The sequence below is a fragment of the Tachyglossus aculeatus genome, chromosome X1 (genome assembly GCF_015852505.1).
Source record: "Tachyglossus aculeatus isolate mTacAcu1 chromosome X1, mTacAcu1.pri, whole genome shotgun sequence".
Classification (NCBI taxonomy): domain Eukaryota; kingdom Metazoa; phylum Chordata; class Mammalia; order Monotremata; family Tachyglossidae; genus Tachyglossus; species Tachyglossus aculeatus.
In genome coordinates, this window is record NC_052101.1 from 54,500,415 (window position 1) to 54,517,357 (window position 16,943).

At 45.3% G+C, this 16,943-nt stretch overlaps 1 protein-coding gene across 3 annotated transcripts in view; it reads right to left on the reverse strand.

Moving 5' to 3' along the window:
* Nucleotides 1-16,943, reverse strand: part of NR2C2 (nuclear receptor subfamily 2 group C member 2) — a 103,974-nt gene that overhangs the window by 39,679 nt on the left and 47,352 nt on the right. Inside the window, exon 1 of one of the 3 annotated variants that reach the window (XM_038740650.1) lies at nucleotides 6,392-6,413. The exons of the other annotated variants lie outside the window; for them this stretch is intronic. The gene's annotated coding sequence lies outside the window, so the exon portion shown is untranslated. Of the gene's footprint in view, nucleotides 1-6,391; nucleotides 6,414-16,943 lie in introns of those variants that run through there. 3 annotated transcript variants of the gene reach the window in all.

The window sequence follows — 16,943 nt, forward strand, 5'->3', positions numbered from 1 at the left end:
ATACTCAAGTTAATCCAAGCCCCCAGGAAGACATACTGTCATTGCTCAGATATACAATGTCTATGAAAAGCAACTCTGCTAATCTTTCTCTTTGGAAATGAAATTTTCTTTGAAGTTTTTCTAAGTGTGCCTGTTAATTTTAGTGAGGAATAAAGTAAGATGTTTTGTGATTTTTTTCATGATACCAAAAAAACCCCCAAAACTTTACAACTCTCCCTTATATGATACCGCCAAATATCCTCATTTTAAGGGTGTTATCATTGTTCACATTTAATACTATTGGAGGAGGTCAAATGACTGACAGATGTAGACGTTCCCAAAATCTTTTCAAACAAATTTAAGAGGAGGCACTGCCGATGGCTAAATCACTGGAAGCCAGCTTTTTATATCTTCAGACATACATTTAGATTAGCCCTAAATTTATTAGACATTTCCTGGATCGAAACTGAATAAAGACTGATGGTTGTTAAACAGTGGAATGAGTTATCAAGGAAGCATATGGAATCTCCTTTTTGGGAGATCTTATAAAAAGATAATCTCTACAAGTCCATTCCTGCCCTGGGAGTCTATGTAAAGGCCCAGAACCGTCAGGAGTCATGTCAAGACTAGAATATTTCTTGAAAGTGAGGTGTTGATCTCTCTGGGTTTTTTTTTATTTGCCTCTGATTGAATGCAAATCCTCCAATAACAAGAATACAGTTGATAAGGACGAGTAATAGAAATATCATGAGCAATGATGAGGGATTAACATTTTCTACTGGTATATACGCTCACCCATACAGTCTTATGAGAGAGGACATCTCACTGTTAAAGGAGTTCTGAAGCCCTCAAATGGAAACATTTAATGGTCAGGCCTGGGAACTTAAAGGTTATGTAAAAGGAGAACCCTCTTCTCATTTACTGAGAGCTGGAAATGAAGATTTCTCCAACTCTGAAGATGCATTTTCATGAAGTTTTTTTTTTTCAGATAGGAATTATGGGCATTTTTGATTACCCAAATAAAAGTCTCTATTTCGCATTCACAGGCCCAGGGACTTTCATTTGTTTCCCAATCCCATGTGAATTCTTCTATTGAATTCTTCTATTCATCTTAACTCATGAAAGCACCAAGGGCATTTTAAGTCCAACTTTCTAGTGATATGGGTGAGTCTGGTAACATTAGGTATGATGCATTTACTATCTTCTCTTTGCACATTGGGCGGAGACCATTTAATGGCACCATAAAATACTGCCTTTTCAAGAAGAGTACTGGGGAAAATGCACTTTATGCACTTTGCACACATAACTTTTCTAAAAAGTAAGCACCTGTCAGAAAAATCCCACTACAATAGACTCTAGGTTCCAAAATATATAATGTATAACCTGCTCCATCTGTAACACTCCCTTTTCAATTTTCAGGACATCGAAGAGGTACTTGATTGAACAGGTACACAAAAAGGAAAGAGCAGAGGCCCCCAAGATTGAAAAAAACTCAACCACCCATTCTGGCTTCCCAACCATACGTCGAATGAAATGATGACTATTTAAATGTCTTAACTGTGCCTTAACATGTCAGATAGGTCACACCTACCATATGCAAAATATTTATTTATTTATTCATTCATTCAATCGTATTTATTGAGCGCTTACTGTGTGCAGAGCACTGTACTAATCGCTTGGGAAGTACAAATTGGCAGCATATAGAGATGGTCCTTACCGAACAATGAGCTCACAGTTTAGAAGGGGGTTATGGTTATGCCACTTTATTAGTACTTATTTTAAAGAAGTGTGACAAATGTCAAAAGAAAAAGACAACTTGCATCTTGAAAGAAAGAGTATTCCAGAAAGTTTTTCCTCACTCTTACACAAAGGATTACAAGATACAATATAGGTATGGTTTGTTGTCTCACTCTTAATAAGTTACAAACACACCTACTACAATATTAAATTAAATGGAAAAAAACCAAGCAATTAGTAAATACAGATGCTTAATTTTTTTCTAAATTTAAGAAACATTATTATAAAAATTAGTCAATTTACAGTTTAAATAAGACCATTGGTATTTTCTAGAATATCATACTCGGAATTTGGAAAAAGAAAAACCACCCGCACCCTCATTCATGGAGAATTCTAGGTAAGAAAAGATGCTGCATAAGACTGAAATTGGTCAATATTTGATTCAATTTTGAGGTATGAGGTAACATCCCTCAACCACTGTTCAAATTTATACCAGTTAGTGGAAAGAGCACAGACTTGGCAGTTGGAGGACATGGGTTCTAATCCCAGTTCTGCTACTTGTCTGCTGTGTGACCTTGGGCAAGCCTCAGTTACCTCATCTGTAAAATGGGGATTAAGATTGTGAGCCCCTTGTGGGACAACCTGATTACCTTGTACCTACCCCAGCACTTAAAACAGTGCTTGGTACATAGTGAGTGCTTAACAAATGCTATTATTATTATTATTATTACTATTATTATTAATAACAAAACACATCTATTAAATGTGAACTAACCATAAACCGTTTATGTATACATCTGTTGAAATCAATTCCTGTACAATACACCCAGACTGCGGGCTGCTTCTCGTTTGGAAGTTTTTATGCACAAACACCCCCTCATCCCCTACCCAGGATCCCTCTGTACCAGCGCCAATCCTCCACTTCTCCCTCCCAGCCCCCTCCCTCCCCTTCTCCCTGCCCCCACCCCATCCCAGTTCTCCTTTCCCATTGCCACCCATCTTTCCACTCTTCCCGCCTAGGCCCCCGCCAACTCATCCCAATCCAAACCCTCCCCACCCCTCGCACCCTTCCCCCTCCCTCCCCTCCCTCGACAGCTACTGCCAAGCGTGGCCTCGGGAACCCCCGCTCCGTTATAAGTAAGCTCCCTTTCATCCTGGACCTATTCCTTTCCAGCTGTCTACTCCTCCTCGCCTTAACTGAAACTTGGCTGTCTCCGGACAACACAGTCTCTTCTGCAGCTCTCTCCAGTGGAGGCCTCTTCTTCTCCCACTCCCCCAGACTCACTGAAAAAGGAGGAGGTGTCGGTTTCCTTCTCGCCCCCCAATGTCGCTTTTGCATTATCCCTCCTCCCCCTTCCCTTTCCTTCCCTTGAAGCCCACATTATTCTCCTCTACCACCCCCTCCAAATATTTGTAGCCATAATCTACCGCCCCCCACCCCCTGGCCCCACCTCCAACTTCTTTAACGATTTTGACCCCTTCCTCACCTTCCTTCTCTCCTTTTCCATGCCCACTCTGATCCTTGGAGACTTCAACATCCACATGGATATCCCTGGTGACTCCTCTGCCACCCACCTTCTATCTCTCCTTGACGCTGCCAACCTCTTGCTCCATCCCACCTCGCCCACTCACCAACTTGGTCATACCCTTGACCTCATCATCTCCTACTGCTGCACTGTGTCCACCCTCACCAACTCTGAAATCCCTCTCTCTGATCATAATCTTCTCACCTGCCTCCTCACTCACACTCCTTTCCCCTGTAAATCCATATTACTCCCTCACAGAGATCTCCGCTCTCTTGACCCCATCCATCTTTCTGATCGCCTCACACCCCACCTCGCCTCCCTCTCCTCTCTACCCAATCTTGATGATCAGATTACTGCTCTCAACTCTACCCTTTCTACTCAGCTAGACTCACTTGCTCCCCTTTCCCTTCGCCGCTCTCGTACCACTAACCCACAGCCCTGGATCACTGCCACTGTCTGCCTCCTTCGCTCTTATGCTCGAGCTGCCAAACACAACTGGCAGAAGTCTAAACACCATGCCAACCTCCTTCACTTCAAGTTTATCCTTTTCTGACTTAACTCAGCCCTCTCCTCTGCCAGACAAAACTATTTCTCCTCCCTTATTGACACCCATGCCCATCATCCCCGTCAGCTCTTCCGTACATTCAACTCCCTTCTCAGGCCCCCGGTTCCTCCCCCTCCTCCTTCCCTCACCCCCAACGATCTGGCCTCCTACTTCATTAATGAAATTAAATCCATCAGGGCTGACCTCCCCAAAGTCACTCCCCCCCTTCTCCAACCCTCCGGCTCTCAACACTCTCTGCTACTCTCCCATCCTTCCCGGCAGTATCCTCAGAGGAGCTCTCCTCCCTCCTCTCAAGTGCTACTCCAGCCACCTGTGCTTCTGACTCCATTCCCTCTCATCTCATGAAATCTCTTGCTCCGTCCCTTCTCCCCTCCTTAACTTCCATCTTAAACCGATCACTCCACTGGTTCCTTCCCCTCTGCCTTCAAACATGCCCATGTCTCTCCCATCCTAAAAAAACCCTCTCTTGACCCCACCTCACCTTCTAGTTATCGCCCCATCTCCCTCCTACCATTCCTTTCCAAACTCCTTGAACGAGTCATCTACATGCGCTGCCTCCAATTCCTCAACACCAACTCTCTCCTCGATCCTCTCCAATCTGGCTTCCGTCCCCTACATTCCACAGAAACTGCCCTCTCAAAGGTCACCAATGACCTCCTGCTTGCCAAATCCAATGGCTCATACTCTATCCTAATCCTCCTAGACATCTCAGCTGCCTTCAACACTGTGGACCACCCCCTTCTCCTCAACACGTTATCCAACCTTGGCTTCACAGACTCCGTCCTCTCCTGGTTCTCCTCTTATCTCTCCGGTCGTTCATTGTCAGTCTCTTTTGCAGGCTCCTCCTCCTCCTCCCATCCCCTTACTGTAGGGGTTCCCCAAGGTTCAGTGCTTGGTCCCCTTCTGTTCTCTATCTACAATCACTCCCTTGGTGACCTCATTCGCTCCCACGGCTTCAACTATCATCTCTACGCTAATGACACCCAAATCTACATTTCTGTCCCTGCTCTCTCCCCCTCCCTCCAGGCTCGCATCTCCTCCTGCCTTCAGGACATCTCCATCTGGATGTCTGCCCACCACCTAAAACTCAACATGTCCAAGACTGAACTCCTTGCCCTCTCCCTGCCTTTCCCATCACTGTTGATGGCACTACCATCCTTCCCGTCTCACAAGCCCACAACCTTGGTGTCATCCTCGACTCCGCTCTCTCATTCACCCCTCACATCCAAGCCGTCACCAAAACCTGCCGGTCTCAGCTCTGCAACATTGCCAAGATCCACCCTTTCCTCTCCATCCAAACTGCTACCCTGCTCGTTCAAGCTTTCATCCTATCCCGTCTGGACTACTGTATCAGCCTCCTCTCTGATCTCCCATCCTCTTGTCTCTCCCCACGTAAATCCATACTCCACGCCGCTGCCCAGATTGTCTTTGTCCAGAAACGCTCTGGGCATGTTACTCCCCTCCTCAAAAATCTCCAGTGGCTACCAATCAACCTATGCATCAGGCAGAAACGCCTCACCCTCGGGTTCAAGGCTCTCCATCACCTCGCCCCCTCCTACCTCACCTCCCTTCTCTCCTTCTACAGCCGAGCCTGAACCCTCCGCTCCTCTGCTGCTAATCTCCTCATCGTGCCTTGTTCTCGCCTGTCCCGCCGTCGACCCCCGGGCCACATCATCCCCCTGGCCTGGAATGCCCTCCCTCCCCACATCCGCCAAGCTAGCTCTCTTCCTCCCTTCAAGGCCCTACTGAGAGCTCACCTCCTCCAGGAGGCCTTCCCAGACTGAGCCCCCTCCTTCTTCTCCCCCCCTCCATCCCCCCAGCCTTACCTCCTTCCCTTCCCCACAGCACCTGTATATATGTATATATGTTAGTACGTATTTATTACTCTATTTATTTATTTTACTTGTACATATCTATTCTATTTATTTTATTTTGTTAATATGTTTTGTTTTGTTCTCTGTCTCCCCCTTCTAGACTGTGAGCCCACTGTTGGGTAGGGACCGTCTCTATATGTTGCCAACTTGTACTTCCCAAGCGCTTAGTACAGTGCTCTGCACACAGTAAGTGCTCAATAAATACGATTGATTAATTGATTGATCCTCCTTATCTTTCTCTCTCAACTTCAAAAAGAACTTGGCAGACATGTTAAAAACACGTCTCAATTACAAATCTGCCTCATTTAAAATGCACTGAAGTATTTTAGAGCACTCATGGAATGTCTTAAACAATTACCCCCAAATAATAGCATCTTCAAAATAAAAAGAGTTTTCAAATTAGACTTATCTGAGCAAAAGCTATCACAGGTATGCACATATACAGCTCAATTTCATTAGAAGAAAGAGATTCCGCTTCGATAACCTTTTGTTGACTTCCCAGAGATTCCTAACTATAACTCAACAGGATCAAATACTTATAGCAAATCTTTCCTGCAGTTTTACTTACAATTTGTCTCAGCCATCACTCAAACCAAAGCAATCCAATCAACATTGAGCGGTCAATTCTAGTAAATTCCAAGTCACTTGTCCTCAGTCACCATCAGTATGGATTCCAGTGACAGAAGCCAAACAGAATTGTTTATAAATACCTTCTCTGTGACCCTGTCGACGTGAAGGTCAAGTTCACTATCACTCCACGTAACCAAGGAAGCAGAATCAATGTTTTCCTGCTGTTCTGCCAGCTGCTGACACATTTTGTCTAATGATATTTGATTCATTTCATCTGAGGAAGATGCAATTTTCTATTAGAAAGCTTTCCCTCTGCCTTCTCCCCAGAAACTGTTCCTTTGCCTTGAACAGAAAGGTCAATAAGAAGAAGTTTACAGTTTGTCCAGATCTTATATTGTTTTCTCTAGATTACAAGGAAAAAAGAAACAGAAGCACCATGTTCCCTGGAGAGCATCTTTATCTTTGCAGTTCATTAAGATAGAAACAAGAGATGGTTCCACATTCCTAGGCATTCTGCAAAGAAAGGAAAAGCAGCATGGCCTAGTGTTAAGAGCCTGGGTCTGGGAGTCAGAGGACCAGGGTTCTAATCCCTGTTCTCACCACCTGTCTGCTGTGTGACCTTGGATAAGTCACTTAATTTCTCTGGGCCTTGGTTACCTCATCTGTGAAATGGGGATTAAATCCTCCTCCCTTCCATAGACTATGTGGGAAAGGGACTGCATCCCTCATGATTATCTTGTATCTACCCCAGCACATAGTACAATGCCTGATACACAGTAACCACTTATATTCCATTAAAAAAAATGAGGCAGACTATACAAAAACTAATACAACTTGGAAGCTTGTTAGTAGCAATTCACTTCCTGCTTTTAATATTTTGACAAAAGCTTTAGATTCATTTGTGGTGAAAACTGCCCGATTATGTTTATAAAATAGATTGCTAGTGCACCCGAAACCGCTCCAGGAGCTTGCTGTCACCATCTCGTCACTTTTAAATTTGGAACCCCTGGAAGTTACAGGAAGCATTCAGTGCTCAGATAGGCTCAGGTCTGGAAGAAAGCCAGTCTCCCAGCTTGCTGTGACAGAAAAATGACATCTTGGAGAAGCAGCATGGCGTAGTGGAGTCAGAAGGTCATGGGTTCTAACCCCGGCTCTGTCGCTTGTCTGCCGAGTGACCTTGGGTAAGTCACTTCACTTTTCTATGCCTCAGTTCCCTCATCTGTAAAATAATAATAATAATAATAATAATAATAATAATAATGATGGCATTTATTAAGCACTTACTATGTACAAAGCACTGTTCTAAGCACTGGGGAGGTTACAAGGTGATCAGGTTGTCCCATGGGGGGTTCACAGTCTTAATCCCTATTTTACAGATGAGGGAACTGAGGCACAGAGAAGTTATGTGACTTGCCCAAAGTCACACAGCTGACAATTGGTGGAGCCGGGGTTTGAACCCATGACCTCTGACTCCAAAGCCCGTGCTCTTTCCACTGAGCCACGCTGCTTCTCAAAATGGTGTTTGAGACTGTGAGTCCCACGTGGGACAGAGACTGGGTCCAACCCGATTTGCTTGTATCCACTCCAGCACTTAGTACAGTGCCTGGCACTTAGTAAGCACTTAACAGATACCATTATTACTATTATTATTATTTCCATTATTTCACTCATAGCACCATAATGAAGATAATCAATCAGTGGTATTTACTGACCGCTTACTGTGTGCACAGCACTGTACTAAGTTTTGGGGAAAGTACAATATGATGATGATTATGGTATTTGTTAAGCGCTTACTATATGCCAAGCAATATATGAGTTGGTAGACACATTCCCTGCCCACGACAAGCTTACATTCTAAAGGGGGAATGGAAAGCAATATATTTATCTTTGAGAAATTATCATTAATATGCTCACTAAGAATGTCATCTATGAATGTCAGGGAAGCCCAAGGGTATTTAAGGATCATTATGGGCAGGGAATGTGTCTGTTACATTGTACTCTCCCAAGAGCTTTGTACAATGCTCTGCACACAGTAAGCTCTCAATAAATACCACTAATTGATTGACTAAAAGCATTCAAATACCAAATTAAGCCACGGATGCAAACTTAGGGTAGAGCACTGGGAAGGTAGGTTAAGAAAAGAGGGGGATGAGGAGATAATAATAATAATAATGATGGTATTTTTTAAGCGCTTAGAGAAGCAGCGTGGCTCAGTGGAAAAGAGCATGGGCTTTGGAGTCAGAGGTCGTGGGTTCAAATCCCGGCTCCACCACTTGTCAGCTGTGTGACTTTGGGCAAGTCACTTCACTTCTCTGGGCCTCAGTTCCCTCATCTGTAAAATGGGGATTAAGACTGTGAGCCCCACGTGGGACAACCTGGTCACCTTGTAACCTCCCCAGCGCTTAGAACAGTGCTTTGCACATAGTAAGCGCTTAATAAATGCTATAAAATAAAAAAAAGCGCTTATTATGTGCCGAGCACTCTTCTAAGCGCTGGGGTAGATATAAGGAAATCAGGTTGTCCCATGTGGAGCTCACAGTTTTAACCCCCATTTTACAGATGAGGTAACTGAGGCACAGAGATGTTAAGTGACTTGCCCAAAGTCACAAAGCTGATAAGTGGTGGAGCCGGGATTAGAACCCACAGAAGAAAAGCAAGGAGTAAGAGGGGGAGGTGAAAGAAAAAAAGGAGGAGAAGGAAGAGGATAGTAAGTACAAGAGCACTTGAGACCGTGTCATTTAATGACAACAATAATAACTAATTACTGTGTGCTTTCTATGTTCCAAATACTGTGCTAAATGCTGAGAAGGGTACAGGTCAGTTTGGACATGGTGCCGAGCCCACATGGGGCTCAGTCTGAGAACGGATATTGTATTGAACTCGCCCTAGTGCCTAGGACAGTGCTCTGTTCTCAGGAGCTGCTCGATGAATTAACTGCCCCTGCCTGCTGCACTGTTACTATGTTCATCTTTCTCGTCCTCCTCTGCTGCTTAGCTCCAGGGCTGAGGCACAGAAAACTCTCGGCCCCCGCATCCACGAGGACAAGCCACTGTGCACTTTTCCTGGCTGATACGGCCGCTCCCCTCTGTTATCAGGTGTAGGGTGGTCCTGTCTGTCCTTACTGGCAGGGGGGAAGAGCTGGCGCTCCAACTTCGACTCATTCAGGCTCCAACTCTATAGTACTCCTCAACTGATTACTACAGTGCTCTGCGCCCAGTAAGTGTTCAAAAATACCTTCGACTGATTGATTGATCCTCCCTCTGGCCTGGAACTCCCTCCCCCTTCATATCCAACAGACTGCCCTCTCCCTATCTTCAAAACCCTGCTAGGCCTTCCCTGAATAACCCCTCATTTCCCCACCCCACTCTCCCTCCCTCCTGCACTGCTTATGCACTTGGGTCTAGTACCCCATAAGTTCTTTGATACCCCACATCCAGCCCCACAGCACCTATGATGCTTTCTGATCTCCCATCCTCCTGTCTCTCCCCGCTTCGGTCTATACTTCACTCTGCTGCCCAGATTATCTTTGTACAGAAATGCTCTGGGCATGTTGCTCCCCTCCTCAAAATTCTCCAGTGGTTGCCTGTCAACCTTAGGATGAAGGAAAAACTCCTCACTCTCGGCTTCAAGGCTCTCCATCACCTCGCCCCCTCCTACCTCACTTCCCTTCTCTCCTTTTACATCCCAGCCTGCACCTTCCACTCCTCTGCCGCTAACCTCCTCACTAGGCCTTGTTCTCTCCTCTCCCACCGTCGACCCCTGGCCCATGTCCTTCCCCTGGCCTGGAATGCCCTCCCTCCACACATCCACAGCTAGCTCTCTTCCTCCCTTCAAAGCCCTCCAGAGAGCTCACCTCCTCTAGGAGGCCTTCCCAGACTGAGCCACCCCTTTTTCCTCTCCTCCTCCTATATTGCCCCCCTCCCTCCCTATCATCATCATCATCATCATCAATTGTATTTATTGAGCGCTTACTGTGTCCAGTACAGTGTTTGGCATATATTAAGCGCTTAACAAATGCCACAATTCTTATTATTGTTATGCATTAAAGAGAGACATATAGCTACATTAATGTATTTATATTGTAAATAGCAGGTATATTCACATTAGAAGCAAATAGAAAGTTAAAAAATGCAATACACAAAGAAACATATTAGGGTACTGCACTGTTCATTGTGCATTACCTTTACCTACAGATGATCTCAGGCACATGGAGAAATTTTGAAACCTTTATTTTGATTTTTGTTACAAAAGTAGGTTCATGGTTTAATTTGGTGAGGGTTTTAGGGAGTTTGGGGGTGATCTAGGTGACTTAGTGTAGCTCACTAGGACCCTATGTGATCTTCTACAGGTTTACCACTTTCAACTGAGTACCCAGTTGAGTTGTTAGGGAAGTGGAGGGGGCATAGAAGAGGGTCAGCAGTCAGAAATTTTAAAAATCATCACTGCCAGTGGCCCAGAAAGGGAGAGATTCCATGCTTTTTGATCTAGATAATCCATTCTTCCTTTTTTTTCTGCTTCCTTTTGTAGTGTGTATGAGTGTGTGTTGTGTTTAATAAAGAATTGACTTTATTCCTGCTTGTGTATTTATTTAGGAAGAGGGAAGGGAGGATGCTGAGAGTCAGAATTGTTAGTGGTTACACTGTTAAAAGGTTCTTGTTTATACATTAAAGACAGACCTCTGTCACCCCTCAACTTGAATCCATAAAGAGAGGACCCCAAGGTCAGGCACTCACCAGAAGGGGAAGAGGTACTGAGAGCAGTGACCCCCCCCCACCATTGATCAATCGATGGTACTTATTGAATGCTTACTCTGTGCAGAGCACTGCACTAAGTGCTTGGGAGAGTATGACAGAGTAAATAGACACGATCCCTGTATTCAGTTATCTTACGGTCGACAGTGCAGGGCACTGTACTGAGTGCTTGGAATGTACAGTTCAGTACAGTTGGTAGACACGATCCCCACCCTCGAGGAGGTTACAGTCTAAAGGGGAGACAGCCATTAAAAATAAACTACTACTAGGGAATGCAGCCTAGTATAAGGATAGGAACATAAAATGCTGTGCAGGGTGGGAGAGTATCTAAGTGCGTAGGGAGTGAAACTAAGTGCATGTGAGGAACATTGGAGAGGAAAAATGGCTTGCTTTAATCTGGAAGTCATCTCATCCACTTAATCAACCTCATTGCTTTTTCCTGAGATGACAAGGTTTAGTCCATTCAATGGTCTTTTTCTCATTTTTTGGCATCAGTTTTATTAGTTCAGATTTCATCCCTGAGTAGACATGTGCTCTGCCTCTTGAGCCTAATAGAAATCTCATCAGTTCCAGATTGTGGCTATTTGTAGGGAATAAAGGTGATTATATGGACATTTCAGACAAGCACTCCACTTTTGCCTTAATCGCCCAGATACTGATTGTGAAAATACAGTAGCACTAAGCAGGTAATTGAGGCAAATTGGATATAAGTACCGTTTTTCTCTGTATTGCTGTGTAAAGTACTGAATTTCTTGGTGTCACTGGACTTGATGAGATTTAAAATTGTAGTGTAGAGTCATTCTTTCAGCCAAATGATTGGATTATCTTGGTCCTCATTTTCAGGTAAGGTTGAAGCTAAAGCTCCAGGGCAGTATGTAGCTTGAACTCTTCTATTCCTATGTCACTTTCACTAAGTTTTAAGTGGCTAAATATTTATTGCTTAATTCAGAGGTGCCAACCCCAGGGAAGCAGTTAGTCAATCAATCAACGGTTTTTACTGAGCGCTCACTGTGCGCCTTGGTGAACTCATTCGCTCCCACAGCTTCAACTATCATCTCTAAACTGATGACATCCAAATCTATATCTCCGCCCCTGTTCTCTCTCAATCAATCAATCAATCAATCGTATTTATTGAGAGCTTACTATGTGCAGAGCACTGTACTAAGCGCTTGGGAAGTACAAATTGGCAACATATAGAGACAGTCCTTACCCAACAGTGGGCTCACAGTCTAAAAGGGGGAGACGGAGAACAAAACCAAACATACTAACAAAATAAAATAAATAGAATAGATATGTACAAATAAAATAAATAAATAAATAAATAGAGTAATAAATATGTACAAGCATATATACATATATACAGGTGCTGTGGGGAAGGGAAGGAGGTAAGATGGGGGGATGGAGAGGGGGACGAGGGGGAGAGGAAGGAAGGGGCTCAGTCTGGGAAGGCCTCCTGGAGGAGGTGAGCTCTCAGCAGGGCCTTGAAGGGAGGAAGAGAGCTAGCTTGGCGGATGGGCAGAGGGAGGGCATTCCAGGCCCGGGGGATGACGTGGGCCGGGGGTCGATGGCGGGACAGGCGAGAGCGAGGTACGGTGAGGAGATTAGCGGCGGAGGAGCGGAGGGTGTGGGCTGGGCTGGAGAAGGAGAGAAGGGAGGTGAGGTAGGAGGGGGCGAGGTGATGGAGAGCCTTGAAGCCCAGGGTGAGGAGTTTCTGCCTGATGCGCAGATTGATTGGTAGCCACTGGAGATTTTTGAGGAGGGGAGTGATATGCCCAGAGCGTTTCTGGACAAAGATAATCCGGGCAGCAGCATGGAGTATGGATTGAAGTGGAGAGAGACACGAGGATGGGAGATCAGAGAGAAGGCTGATGCAGTAGTCCAGACAGGATAGGATGAGAGCTTGAATGAGCAGGGTAGCGGTTGGGATGGAGAGGAAAGGGCAGATCTTGGCAATGTTGTGGAGCTGAGACCGGCAGGTTTTGGTCACGGCTTGGATGTGAGGGGTGAATGAGAGAGCGGAGTCGAGGATGACACCAAGGTTGCGGGCTTGTGAGACGGGAAGGATGGTAGTGCCGTCAACAGAGATGGGAGAGTCAGGGAGAGGGCAAGGTTTGGGAGGGAAGACAAGGAGTTCAGTTCAGTTCAGTTCCCTCCCTCCTGGCTCATATCTCCTCCTGCCTTCAGGACACCTCCATCTGGATGTCTGCCCGCCATCTAAAACTCAACATGTCCAAGACTGAGCTCCTTATCTTCCCTCCCAAACCCTGCCCTCTCCCTGACTTTCCCATCACTGTGGACGGCATGACCAGCCTTCCCGTCTCACAAGCCCGCAACCTTGGTGTCATCCTCGACTCTGCTCCCTCATTCACCTTATCTTCCCTCCCAAACCCTACCCTCTCCCTGACTTTCCCGTCACTGTAGACAGCACTACCATTCTTCCCATTTCACAAGCCCGCAACCTTGGTGTCATCCTCGACTCCGCTCTCTAATTCACCCCACACATCCAATCTGACACCAAAACCTGCCGGTCTCACCTCCGCAACATCGCCAAGATCCGTCCTTTCTTCTCCATCCAAACCGCTACTTTGCTGGTTCAATCTTTTATCCTATCCCGACTGGATTACTGCTTCAGCCTCCTTTCTGACCTCCCATCCTCCTGTCTCTCCCCGCTTCAGTCTATACTTCACTCTGCTGCCTGAATTATTGTTGTACAGAAACGCTCTGGGCATGTCACTCCCCTCCTCAAAAATCACCAGTCAACCTTAGGATGAAGGAAAAACTCCACACTCTCAGCTTCAAGGCTCTTCATCACCTCGCACCCTTCTACCTCACCTCCCTTCTCTCCTTCTACAGCCCAGCCCGCACACTCCGCTCCTCTGCCACTAACCTCACTGTGCCTCATTCTCGCCTGTCCCGCTGTCAACCCCTGACCCACATCCTACCTCTGGCCTGGAATGTCCTCCATCCATAATAAAATAATAATAATAATAATAATAATAATAATAATAATAGCATTTATAAAGTGCTTACTATGTGCAAAGCACTGTTCTAAGTGCTGGGGAGGTTACAAGGTAATCAGGTTGTCCCACGGGGGCTCACAGTTTTAATCCCCATTTTACAGGTGAGGTAACTGAGGCACAGAGAAGTTAAGTGACTTGCCCAAAGTCACACAGCTGACAATTGGTGGAGCTGGAATTTGAACCCCTGATCTCTGACTCCAAAGCCTGTGTTCTTTCCACTGAGCCATGCTGCTTCTCACACATCTGCCAAACTAGTTCTCTTCCTCCCTTCAAAGTCCTACTGAGAGCTCACCTCCTCCAGGAAGCCTTCCCAGACTAAGCCCCCTTTTTCCTCTCCTCCTCCCCTTCGCCCCCCTCCCTTCTTCTGCCCTACCACCTTCCCCTTCCCCACAGCACTTGTGCACTCAGTAAGCGCTCAATAAATACGATTGAATGAATGAATGAGTACTGTACTTACTAATCTCATGGGAGAGTACAGTACAATAAAGTCGGGAGACATGATCCCTGCCCTAAAGGGGCTGACGATCCAGCAAGGGAGACAGACGTTAAAATAAATTTTAGATACAGGAAGGGGCAGAGTATAGGGAGCGGAGGGTGTGGGGTGGGCTGTAGAAGGAGAGAAGGGAGGTGAGGTAGGAGGGGGCGAGGTGATGGAGAGCCTTGAAGCCCAGGGTGAGGACTTTCTGCCTGATGCGCAGATTGATTGGTAGCCACTGGAGATTTTTGAGGAGGGGAGTAACATGCCCAGAGCGTTTCTGGACAAAGACAATCCGGGCAGCAGCATGAAGTATGGATTGAAGTGGGGAGAGACATGAGGATGGGAGATCAGAGAGAAGGCTGGTGCAGTAGTCCAGACGGGATAGGATGAGAGCTTGAATGAGCAGGGTAGCGGTTTGGATGGAGAGGAAAGGGCGGATCTTGGCAATGTTGCGGAGCTGAGACTGGCAGGTTTTGGTGACGGCTTGGATGTGAGGGGTGAATGAGAGAGCGGAGTCGAGGATGACACCAAGGTTGCGGGCTTGTGAGACGGGAAGGATAGTAGTGCCGTCAACAGAGATGGGAAAGTCAGGGAGAGGGCAGGGTTTGGGAGGGAAGACAAGGAGTTCAGTCTTGGACATGTTGAGCTTTAGGTGGCGGGCAGACATCCAGATGGAGATGTCCTGAAGGCAGGAGGAGATGCAAACCTGGAGACAGGGTGAGAGAGCATCACATCTACCAACTTTGTGTTGTACTCTGCCAAACACTTAGTAAAGTACTCCATCATTATTATTATTACAAGACAATCAGGTGCCACATGGGGCTCACAGTCTAAGTAGGAGGGAGAATGCTGAATATATGAATGCTTTTCAGAACTGAAAATAAGTAGCCCGATGTTGCACTCAAAGTATAGAAAACAGTAGCTAGAAGTAGTCTTGGGATACTTAAATAAGAATGAGAACATAAGTAAATAACGGTCGTTCCGAATTAGACAATTTTTCCAAAATCAGGTACGGTTTCTGTATTAGAGAGAAACCCCCACTCATCTCTTTCTACCCAATACTATGCACAAAAAAGAAAACACATGTACCAATTCTATACTGAAAACTAAAGCTTTAACTTTAAAGCATGACATGCCAGATCCACTCAGTTCTGCCACAACATGGGTCTTCAATACCCACTTTGGCTAGGACATGACCCTGGCATGCCATGTTACAGAAGAAACCAATTGTGTGTCTGCATACTGCATTGGAATGGTTGAATACTAGAGCTCCAATTTTCCTTTAATGCAATGTTTTGGAAGACTACAGCCCTCACTTTATAGGAGAACTGAAGTAGTTTGGGGGATTGGTTTGCCAGGAATTGGCCAGTATAATTCACAAAAGAGGGCGAGGGGATGTAGAGAAGAGGAGGAAGAAACACGCCTCATGGTAGAATAAATATTCAAAATGATATGTTTTGAATAGGGTACAGATGGTCAACAATGTAATGCCACCTTCCCTGTGGCAGAGTTTAGAACATCCAGAAAAGGAACCTACAGCTAAGTAGCAGCCTCCCTTTAATTACAGCTCCTGCTTTGGAACATTCTCTTCCAAAAACTAAACATTCGGTGCAGTTTCTTTACTTTTTGTTGTAATAGTTGATTTCACATGTTTTCTGTGAGATAAATCTAATTTCTAAGCCCACTTAAGACAGTTCATGCAGGCAACCTAAGATGAAAACATCAGACTGCAGTGACAATTTCTGCATTTGGGAATAAAAACATTTTAAATACCATGTTTATGTATGAGACCAAAGGAGTCTTATTTCTGATCAACGGCAAACTCTTTTATTATTTGTAAGAGAGATATTGAAGGAAGACAAGCAAAAATCCTGTTCCAATCAGGAATAAGAATGACAGCATATCATTAATCTCTTCCTTCTCAGGATTCAGTTTTGCATCTGGGGTTACTGGATTTACCATTTGCACCCACATATAGGTAAAGAGGCATCACACTTCCAGTATGTCCCAAACTGGAGGGAGGGAGAGGGACTCACTGGGGGCAAGACACGTCTGCTAACTCTGTTGCAATACACCTTCCCAAGTTCTCAGTACAGTGTTCTGCACACAGTAAGCGATCGATAAATGCCAACAATCGATTAATGGACATAGAATGTACTACTGATGCAGAGCAGAAAAAGGTGTATTCATTTTCAAGGTGTTCAACAGAATCACCTAGAGATATCTTTTAGTGTTGTTTTTTTAACTTGGATAAAATGGGTGACTATAATTTCTTCCAACTCCAAAAGAAGACTGAGTAGAAATGTCTTGAAATTTATCAGACCTTTTCTTTTTTGGAGGTGGGGGGGCGGGGTAGGGAGCAATTTGCACAAAATGTTTCTCTATCGCAGTTTTCCCCTCTCAGAATGGCACCTGGAGAGTTTCCAGTACTCCACCAGTCTCA